Source organism: Dermacentor variabilis, chromosome 6, assembly GCF_050947875.1.
Source record: "Dermacentor variabilis isolate Ectoservices chromosome 6, ASM5094787v1, whole genome shotgun sequence".
Classification (NCBI taxonomy): domain Eukaryota; kingdom Metazoa; phylum Arthropoda; class Arachnida; order Ixodida; family Ixodidae; genus Dermacentor; species Dermacentor variabilis.
Genome location: NC_134573.1, coordinates 135101349 through 135112929, shown reverse-complemented (window position 1 = coordinate 135112929; position 11581 = coordinate 135101349). Strand labels below are relative to the sequence as shown.

At 43.5% G+C, this 11581-nt stretch overlaps 1 non-coding gene across 1 annotated transcript; it reads right to left on the bottom strand.

Moving 5' to 3' along the window:
- Positions 1-914: 914 nt before the first annotated feature.
- TRNAT-CGU (transfer RNA threonine (anticodon CGU)) lies at positions 915-987 on the bottom strand. Its single transcript has one exon. It is a non-coding gene; the product is annotated as a tRNA-Thr (tRNA).
- Between the last annotated feature and the right edge of the window lie 10594 nt (positions 988-11581).

Sequence of the window (11581 nt, the reverse complement as noted above, 5' to 3'; positions counted from 1 at the left end):
ACGTATATATTCTCCAGAATTTTTCTCACTTATGTGTAATATGTCAGATGTTTTGGCCTAACCGCACACCGCGGACATTTCTGTTCCCTTAGATCGGATAAGATAAGTTGAACACAAGGAGTACGTTCAGATGAGTTTCGGTAGCCTGCTTCATAAGCCTCCATCTTAGCTGGATTCTTATGGTAAACCAATATTTGCTTTTATGTTGAGTACAAAAAGCATAGTGATTTAGACGCAGACAAGAAAAGTGACAGCAGCATTTGAAGTTATCCCAAGTGGGTCTACTACTTCAGGTATTTATTACTGAATAAACTCAAGTTCCGTATATTCTCTACATTCAATATCACCCCGTTATGAGTTACCATATGCCATCCGCGGTAAAACCCCAGGGATAAGAGTGTACAATTACCCATGGAGCTTACGGGCCATGTTTCAGCAATTAATATCTATCATAGCCTGACTTTCCTAAACAAACTGAAAAAAATATATTCGACGAAAGTGATATGCGATTAATATAAAGATAAAGGGAAAGTTGCCAATTTTATCCGCTTTCAAATGCTCTGGTCTTGGAAGAGTAGCATGGCCTGTACTTGTTTAATTAGGTTCAGCTTTGAATGACTTCGCTTACGACTGCTTTCATAAGGAAATTTATGAAAGCGATCCCGACCGATGAAACATGGAGCGCTTACCGGAAAGTGAGCGTTTTTATAAAGACTGTTCATTATTCATTCATCGACGTGTCATTGTGACTACGTGAAGAAAGGGGGTTGACCGAGGGGCCCGATTTTTATTAATCATATCATCAGAAGCCAACAAGGACACTAAGAAAAACATAGGGGAAATTACTTGTACCTAATAATTGAATTCAATAAATGATAAATTGATGGCAATGAAGGTGGATGAAAAAAACAACTTGCCGCAGGTGGGGAACGATCCCACGTCTTCGCATAACGCGTGCGATGCTCTAACCAATTGAGCTACCGTGGCGCGGTCTCCCGATTCACTTTCTTGAATATTTATGTGTTACTACTAGAACTAACCTTGGGAGTTCTGAGTACAAGAGTACATGTCAGTACACGAGTACATTGTGAGTACATGTAGTTCTATTCCTTGCCCCTTGCCCCTCCCCACCTCCCCCACCTCCATGTGTAGCCACTACCTATCTATTACAAGCAACAAAATAAAATTTATCTCTCCTATAGCTTTTTTTTTTTAAATGCTGCTGCTTTCCTTGAAGCATCAACGACCTTTGTTAGCGCAGACCGTGCGACTCAAACAGCACAGTTAAAGGACGCGACAATTAATTCCATTGTACTGAATCCCCACATTCAAAACAAGCGGCGCACTATAGGCCTTTTGTATTTCTGCCCCGTGTTACAAACTAATAAATTTGGAACATGCGCGCGCCTTCTCCAACTGCTACTGCATTCGGAGCGCGATTCGTTCCGAGGCGCACTCACCGGGCCGGAAGTGGCAGGGCCTCGCGGTGAGAGCAGACGCAGCCTTGTGGAAGCGATCATCAGACGTGGCATGGCTTTGTTGCTGCTCCCCATTGCATTGTTCTGTGGCTGCTGACGCAATTGTGGCTGAATGCGTGCAGCCTAGCTATTATGGGCGAGACGTCGCGTGGGTTCAGAAGCGCTGCCTCTTCAATGCGCTACTGATTATCTGTCGAGATGCACATTTGCACCTATTCATACGTAATTTTTTTCCTTCTGTTTCTTTTTTTTCTTAGTCACAACCACACTAAGTAACAGACAATGACGCCAGTTGAAGTTAATTGTTATGTTTGATTGAAATGTAGAATTAATACGGTAAAGCGAAATGAAAGTGTATGAAAAGAAACCTCGCTGAAGGGGGAAGGAGCCACACCCGCATCTTCCCCATTACACAAGCGTTGTGCTACAAATTAAGCTACCGCAACGATCATTCTCTTGTCCACTTGCTTGTGTAATTGTGCATGTGTAAATTTCCCGCATGTCCGTGACAAACTTGCACAGACATCGGGCAGTTGAGAGAGAACATGACATCGTAACTGAATGGTTGCGAAGTATCTGTGGTGTCGTTGGAAATTACTAAACAGATGCAGCCGCTCAATCGGCCCGTGACAGTGTTGATTGCGTTGCTAATCGTAGGCAAAGCTCCGCGCTCTTGTAGACCAGCCTACATTGACCCAATAGAATTCGGCAGACGTTACAAACCAGCGCCTTATTTCCTTGGATCCCCATCTTAACCTCTTTCTTCAGCGTGGCTTACCACGACGGGAGGTAACTCTCAGTTATTTGAACGATTCATTAGCCTTCTTTTTACCTTGTGCAAGATTTTCGAACAAATATTAACTTCAAGAAAATGTGCTTTTGTCCTATACGAAAAAAAAATCTATAAAAGGCGACGCTAGCAATTGGGACGTATTCTTTCAATAGATAACCTTTAGATAGGGTTTCTCAATATAAACACCTTGCCGTGGCACTTACTCATGAGCTCTCATGGTGCACAGACATGTATTTCGATGGGTTCTATGGCCTCAAGACAACTTTGACACTTGCGTCGCACTTTACAGAAGGCTTCAAAGGCAACAAACCCTCGATGTATAAAACTCTTGTCCCTATCATTCTCGATTATGCCACTGCTGTGTGATCTCCTCATAGACAGACTGAAAAAAAAAGGAAGTCCAGAAGAAAGCCGTTCACTCAATTTGTCGTCGGTATTACCCATATTTGTCGCAGCTCCTGCGCGCTCCCTGAGCTGAACGTTACATCGCTCTCCGTACGTCTAGACGCGGGATCCTTAAAATGTTTGCACGATGTAATAAATATGCCTTATCGCTCGTCGAACACAGCCTTCTTTTCTTTCATCAAGCCATCTTCAATGCCTATAGCTTTCGTGAACTTAATCTCATATCATTTAATGACCGTGCAGTTATCTTTAAGCACATTTTATTTTCTCGCGCTGTCGAACTGTAGAATTCTATAACTGGCGTCATTCGGTCATTCCTTATAAATGAGTTTAAATTTGCAGTTTTTGAAGATTAGTGTGAATCTCCTTAGTTCTCTTTGTGTCATTCTTTCAATAATCTATCACTTCATGGTGTCGTTTATTTTGGTGATCAAAATGCACTCTTTTTAAACTGTAGTATTATTATATTAAAGATCGTGATATTGAAATAGTCATGGCTTTTATTCGTTTTATTTCCTTTACTACTGCATTAACCGGCTCTTGCAAGAGCCCTTCTACGGAGGTGCAGTATCTACAAATAAATAAATAAATAAATAAATAAATAAATAAATAAATAAATAAATATTTCTTTTTCTCATCGGAATCACCAGAAATGCAGAACATGAAGCTCGTGGTTGCAAAGACAGAATTTTGCACATCGTGTGGGATTATCCTCGTTTCAGTGCCCAAAGGACAGCACTAATCACAGGCTCGACAAGGTTGACAAAGATACCTTTGCAGAAAAACAGAGCTATTGAGCCTTGGTCCAAGCCGATGCCAGTTCTAGGTGCTCTAAGAGAGCCAGTGCATTTCCTTTTATTCTTATATTTTACACCAAAGCTTCAAATGGCCAATCGAGCAAGAAAATCGACGTGTGTCGTCTTTAGTAGAGAAACGGCAGGTAAATTCCCATCGGCTGCGACGTATACCACGTCACGAAGGTGCCTCGACTGAGTTCATTGACTGCGACGCCACGTCACGAACACGCCTGGACGGAACAGAGTGGGTGAAAGGGAACACCTGCTGCTCCATAGTGCGCCAGATGTTACGTGATGGGAGAGGATAGCACCCCGACGCGAAATCACCCTCGCTCCCGCTCTCGGAAGCCTGTGCTATCCGCGCGTTCCTCGTCCGCGCAAGCTCTCACCCGCGTTCTATCTGCGCCTCGGTTAGGCGAAACCAAAACGAGCCGAGCGTGTCAACGCGCTCGCGTGTCCGAGAGGAGTTCGTAAATCGAAGCCCCGTTCAGCGGTGTTCAATTGGACATGAATGCTTTCGTATTCACAACTCATAAGAAGTGCTTAAGTGTTCTGGGATTTTTTAAGCGTCGGTACTTAAAGGCAAACTATAGTGGCTATAGTTTGCCCGCAATATTCATTGTGCTTGAGCCGGGGAATTTCTTTCTTATGTAATATTACTTCCTCATCATCCTATCTGACCTTAGCGCGTGCTAGAGTGTTGAGCAGCCAACTAAACAGTTATTCTGGTTAACCTCTCTTCCCTTAATTTTTTTACTTTCTCCCTCTCCGCTTACGTCTTTTTACCACAAACGTCACGTAGTGTGTTAGATTAGAAGCTTGCATTCGGACAATGTCTTAAAACATTTGTTTTCAGGCACAATGTCCCTATATCTTAAGAGAGCCTTTTTCTAGGGAAAAAATATAAAGGGAACAAGACAGCTTGTACTTGGATAACGGATGAAAGTTTTATTTAATGCATATTCATAGGTGCGCAGTGGTAATCTGATAAGGCGAACACCCTTAAAACAAAATACTCGCAACATGCTCGTATTCCTACCTTTCCCTTCTGCGTATCTGTCCCCGAACTCTTTTTACGGACATCGGTTGCAACTGATCTATCTGTCGCTTTTCCTCGCCTGTCTCTTTTGAGTAATCCTACACGCTGCTGGGTGAAATAGTCACGCCATCAGCTTGCTCTGAAGAAACCTATGTCTAAGCGACTTCGTTTACTGTTTGTCTTTTTGTTTCATTTCATCCCTCAACAGCAAAGCGAAAAATGATAGCCGCGGTGTCAGAGCGTAGGTATACGAGAAAGCAGTAATAGCCGAGTGATTCGTGCGTTCGGTATATATATATATATATAGATTATATATATATATATAGAATATATAGAATATATATATATAGAATATATATATAGAATATATATAGAATATAGATTATATATATATATATAGAATATATGAGGTCCAACGTCCCGAAACAGCACATAATGAGGGACGTAGCACTGTATCAGGCTCCGCATTAATTTGGCCGCCTGAGGTTCTTAAACAAAGCTCCAATGAAAAGTAAACAAGACTTTTTTGCATTCCACTTGCATAGCGATGTACAAGCAGTGGCCGGCGCTCGAACCCGTGACCTAGTACTCAACCGCCTGACACCATAGCAACTCGGCCAGTGCCGCAGATAGACTTCATTGTAATTCCTAAACTGTGTGGGTGCTACATTGAGAGCAGTAATAAGGGTGCGAGAATATGCGAAAATTCATAATAACGAATGGAATAATGTCGATAAGAATACCATTATAATTTCGGCCGTTAATAATTCTATCTTTCAAAATAGTGTTGATCGTATTCGAAACCAATTTAGTAGCATGACATTTGCTGTGCTTTAGTACATCATACACTCTTCTAAAAGCTGTCTCTGTAGCATTAGTATACTTCAGTATTATCTTTATAATTCCCATCTTACCCTGCTTTGCTCTCTGTTTTAAAATGCGCGTCTCCTCCTCCCTTTTCCCACCCACTTCTTCTGCAATGCCCCGCAGTGGGTCAACGCCGCGGTAGTGAAGAGCAAGCAAGAAGTCAAGCTGAAAATTTCTATTTGCCAATTTGAAGGTAATTCAAGCAGCACATGTAGAACATACCCTCTAAAGGGCATCTTGAAGAAATTAATGACGAAGAATAAAAAAAGGACGGTAGCTGAGTTTGAGGGCACAGTGGTCCTCAAGATTATTCTGAGTAGATATGAGTCTTGCACTTGTATGTCATAGAAATGCTGTCAATCTTACCCAGCAGAGGTATTCACAAACATGTGACGCACAGAATTCCCTCACTGGCTGACGCTTGCGAGCCCATCATCCATGATGTTGTCAGCGAGACCAGGAGCTAATGCCCGCGATGAGGTCCAGTCGTATAAGAGGATATACTTAGGAAAGAGAAATGAGTGAACATGAACAAGGACTCGTTTGATAGCTGCTGGCTGTGGCTTATATACTGAGTCATTGTATTTCACGCTGTTGGGATCGCCGATACCCAGCCAATTGTTAATTTGAATGAGGAAGTAATAGCCGCCGCCACGTGATGATAGTGCGATGACGACGTGGCAGACGGCTAGCACGACGTTCCGTGAATCACCAAGCAATCATGCCCTAGGCTTCATAAGCCATCGCCAAGAAACATAAGCGGGGAGACTCCTTCTGGCCATTGGGACAAGTGCGCGTGCGTGAGAAACGCGCCCCGCCGGGTCCCAGGATGATCGGCGAACGCGCGGTGGTGATTTCAGCTAGAGCGGGTGTTTGCCGAGTGTTGTTACCGATTCCTTCATGCACGCAGTTCAATCCGTTTTGTGGTTATTGCAACAAATATTGTTTCGTTCACGTTCCAGTGGCTGCGTTTTCATAGCGAAGGTGTGGTGGGGAGGGCTATCTCGCACCCTGCAAGGAAGCCAAGTCGCTTCGACGTGCATATCGAGCCACGTGAGTGCCATTCATACACGCTTACTGTTCTGCATGAATTGCTCTGGAGATGTTGAGGTAGAAAGTACCCCGTCTAATCCTTTGGTCTGGGACTTGTCCCAGCTTGCGACCAATCGTATAACATCCTAAGACCAGAATACAGCTCGAGGGTACAGCTGTTTTGCAGTTAGTCCCTTTTTTTTACCTCTGCCGTTTACACGCCAGAAGAAAGACCGTTATGTACCTGGACGAAGTGGCCACCTTCTCACGCATGATATCGTAAAAGCTGATTTTCTTTGCACTAAGGGAGCTATTCTGCAAGTGCCCACTAAGTGGACTGTCCATTCCAGCACGCGTTCAATAGATAGAGCTTGAAAGCCGTAGGTGATGGTTGGATGAGAAGTGGTTCTTGTGGGGAAAGGAGAAGAAGCTTGCAGAAGATAGTGGTAGACTTTCCTTCCTTCCCCATCAGAACCACTTCTCTCTCTCTGCCATACCGGTGGTTTTGAGCTTTATCCAGCCTGCGATGGAACGAAGAATTATAAGCTTAACGATAAAAGACAAGAAAAGGGTGGTGTGGATCAGAGAACAAGGAGGGATAGCCGATATTCTAATTGGCATTAAGAGAAAGAAATGAAGCTGGGCAGGCTATGTAATGAGTAGGGTAGGTAACCGTTGGACCATCAGTGTTACAGATTTGGTACCAAGGGAAGGAAAGTGCATTCGAGGATGACGGAAAACGAGTTGGGGCAATGAAATTGGGAAATTTGCAGACGCAAGTTGGAATCGGTTGGCGCAGGACAGATGCAATTAGAGATAGCAGGGAGTGGCCTTTCGTCCTGCAGTGGACATGAAGTACGCTGATGATGATGATGCACCTTGAAGTGGACAGTCTACATATGTGCAGACTTAGTGAATAACGCCCTGCAATGGATCTTTAAACGCCATCGCGAGAGCGGCAAAATGGAGCGTGTAATCTCAGCGTCCGATCCAGGAACCGCGACGCCGTCAACAAGCCGCGTCCGACGTCGCTTACTCTCGCCGTGCGAGAATCCGCAAGCGCCATATATGATATACTTGCGCGAGAGCTAAGCTTGTACAGCTGAGGTACGAACTATGGCGAGCGAGCTACTCGAAACACCTCACGAACTCAACACGTTGGCTCAGTAGCTAATGTGTTCTGCTGCTAAGCGCTTAGAGGCAGGCTGAAGTGAGAAACCCCACGTCAACAGAGCCCCGCTGTATTTTCCAGAAAGATGTATTGCTGTGCCAATGAGAATTGTAATAAAAAAGGTGATGACTTAAGCTTAGTATCCATGCCCTGTACAAAAGTCCTCTTACGTGTCAAGACTATCGCAGTGTTCTTCGTCAGTTTGTCAGGATAGGAGCACACGTTTGTGATTAGGCCGTTTTCGCTGTAGAGAGCAATGAAATCAAGGAAGCGTACATTTCTGCGTGGAGTAGGGGGTCCTTGTAAGCATATATTTATTGCGATTTCTGAGCTATAGATATGATAAAAATTTAGCTCTTAACAGAACACACACGGAACAAAGGGATTTGTGTTTCGAAGTATATTAAGCACGCATTTATTTTTCTCAACACAGCCAGAGTCCGTACACAACTGAAGAATGTTTATGATAAAGAGCTTTGATGCTGTCCTCTTTTGATGACATAATGCACCATAGAAGAATCCTTCATAAAAATTCGGCGAACGGAAGCATGCCTTTGTCGTAGGAAACTACCACTTGCGTTGGTAGGTTTGTTCAGCTTGCTCTTTATTCAGCGTAGCTCTTCATAAACGTGATAGAAGCAAATGTATTTTTATTATTTTAACACTGGTGAGCGTAAACAACAAACCAGTCGAAGGTTATCCTAGAAGTCACATTTTTACTTTGGCAATTTGTTCAGTAAGTTTCCGCAAATGAAACGGCTTATTAGGTTGTCTGGTGTGTTTAGTCGTAAACAAAGTTCATGAAGGACTCACATGACTAATTGAGGCCTGTGACTGGAACAACTAATTATCGCCTTGATGATTCTGGGTGTGCGAAAGTGTGGACTTCTGCACACTGGATAGTAACCTGCTTGTTCCCATGCAAAATGACGCTGCATAGCTATATAGTATTTGTCTGCCTTTTTTTCTACAGAAAGCAGGCGAAGGCATACTGAAGATCTTTAGCACTGGAACTGTGACAGTGAATACCCCAAGTGAGGTGAGAAAGGTGCTGCAAAAGGGCAGGAAGCTGTTGCAGCTTGTAGATACTCATAGAGTAAGAGGTAAACAGAAAAAAAAATATAAGGAAGAAGAGAAATCCTGCCTCAATTCTGCAAGAGAATACAGGACAACCTCTGCTTGTCCTCTATTCTCCTGTATTAAACACGCTTCAAAAGAACAGGCATTGACTCGTCTGCATCAGTTTTGTTCGTGTGTTCTGTCCGCGCTTTAATTACCTTCCTAACACTTAACGTAATCTTGCTGGCACAGTACTTTCTATAGTCATTTCTTACGGTCAATCGATCTCTTACGAATGTTGAAATATAATTGCTTCATATCATAAGTATATGCGCACAGCAGAAATTTTATGTATGTAGACAATGAGCCCATTTCTCCGGTTTGTCCAAATGAAAAGCGATTTTGTTAGCACTAACAGGCAAATACATATGTAGCAAATGAGTTCTGCAAAAGCCCGCAAGGTACAGGAAAGTCTATGAAAGGCAAAAATTGATACCCACCCCACTTGTAAAAGACAGCGCGAAAGTGAATCCTTGCAATAGATCTTTAAACGCCACCCCTGTACAAGGAAGCGAATAATCTCGGCGTGTGATCCAGGAAGCACACGGATCTCTCAGAAAGAAAGCTTCAAGAAAAATTTATCCTGGCCTAGAATTTTTCCCTGATCAGGGCGGATTCTTGCGGAGCTTTTTTCTGAAAACCCGTCTGAATTTCCTTTGTAGCGTTATGCTGCAAGTCGGGCGGACGAATTTTTCTTTTTCCTTTCCGATACATATGTAACTTCACCCGACGGTTCGTTACCTCCTTTTTTTTTCGTCTTAGACTGCCGCGTTATCTGGAGGCACTTGAAGCCTACGCCACTTTCATCTTTCGTTGTTGGCAATGATGCCGGCGGTATATCGCCCACAAAATATATATTTTCGCAAAAGACAGCCATATATATGGTTAAGCGCTTGATATATAGACTCATACCACCCCTAGCTTTGTGACAGCAACTTTTTTTACGTAATAGTTTTCGGCTTAATAATGAAAAACACAAAAGCGGATTTCCACGTGTATGAAAATTGTATATGTTTGGGTTAAGCAATGTACAAAAGAGATTTGCTAAACATATTCCGCGATGGTGCAAATCCATTCGCAAAATGCAGACTCATCGGCCGGTTTAGGTTTTTGGCACGTTACTATAATATAATGTTATGGGGAATTATTTTTGCTCCCAACGATCTTTCATCGTGCAGTCTCAACTTTTCTTTTCAGCGAGTACATTGCACCCTCCACTCTGCTACCTTCAATTTTCCTAAAACAACCTCCTTCGCAAGAGTGTGCAACCTCTCTTTGTCGCAAGAGCCGCACCAAAACATCCGACGATGGCTGCTGATTCTGTAGTCTAATGGCATAAAGACTTGAGTACTATAGAGAGTCAGATTCATATTAACCTTCTTTTATTGAACTAAAAATAAACAGTTAATACACTTGTGTTGTTCTTGAACGCTTTAACGTCTTTGTTCGCGATAACTGTGCTCAATTGCTTCGATAGGGCTTTATAATTTCTAATCTCATTTCATTGGAATATCTTAACTGAGACTTGGCAAGAAGCAGCCCTTTCAGCGGCCTTAATTTTATTATTTCACATCTAATAAAGAAGGAGGTTATACGCACACAAAGCAGACAGTTCAATATCCCCCTCTTGCTCGTGTGCTTCCTACGCATCTCTTTCTTCATCACTCGACATAAGAGTAACGATTCCGACTTCAAAAGCTACACTGGCATACCAGCAAGGCGCAAGCAAATCTAAAAAAAAGAGAAAGTGATGATTGCGAAGGGGGGATTGAGGCGGGGAAGTCTTCACGTAAAACGGCGCGAGTGCTTCGTGACGAAACCCGTGTGCACGCACCAGCCGCGACGATGAACGCCGCTTCATGGATGGCTTCCATTCATGGGATCAGTCTGTTGAAAAACATTTTTTTATGAATACGAAAAAAAGCACTATAGAAGGATAAATATAGAAAACGGATGCGTACGAGCGGGTTGGCATTAGGTGCACCGAGGAAGCTAAATGACAGCAGCAAGAGCGCCGGGACCGCTGCTCCTGTGCCGCGTGTTCTCACCTGGGACTGATTTGGGAAACGATGCCGGCGTCAGAACCCTATCCTTCCGTTTTCTTCAAACCCCAGGGGCCCCATCGTGCAGAGAGCGCGGCCGTTCCGCCTCTCGGAGCAGCTTTACGGTCACACGCGTTCGCTCCGCAACCTCTCTGTGCTTACGTGTCGGTGTACATTGCGTGCGTATGCCTAGCGTCCCCGTATCGGCCATACGATGGTCTGGTTAGCGTTAAAACACTACGGTTTGGTATAGTTAGCTTTACTTTCGTGGACATTCCTGTCTCGAAAAGACGGGGAGCTGAACGCCGTTTACCAGCTGCAATTCTCGGCTGGTGTCGGAACGAAGGTACGTGGGCCAACCACGATGTAATTAGTTGAAGTGTAATTGAAGAGCACGTAACAGTAATTTAGAAGTAACGCAGAGGTGGCAGGCTTGAATACAAATACGTTTAGACGTTTTTCGTTATCGCATACATTTCAATAACCGGCCTGCTTATGCACAGGTGTTTGTGAGCGTGGCTGGGCAGTTGACATTAGTACGGAACTGGCGCACTAACCAGAACATTACACATGACAGTCCGAATACATTGCATTCGGAACTTAGGCAAGGCTAAAAGATTAAGCTGCAAAGTACACACATCATAAAGAACCCTACATGATAAATGCTAAACTATAGCTTATTCGACAACAAATGAATGAAAAAGGCGTGATTGACAGAGTGTGAATAGTAGATATATCAACACAGCATTGTGGACATCAAAAGTTATTTGAATACAAGGACAGATGTTTCCCTCGCTGTTCCGAACACGTTACCTTATGAACCACTTTAGTGGTCTTG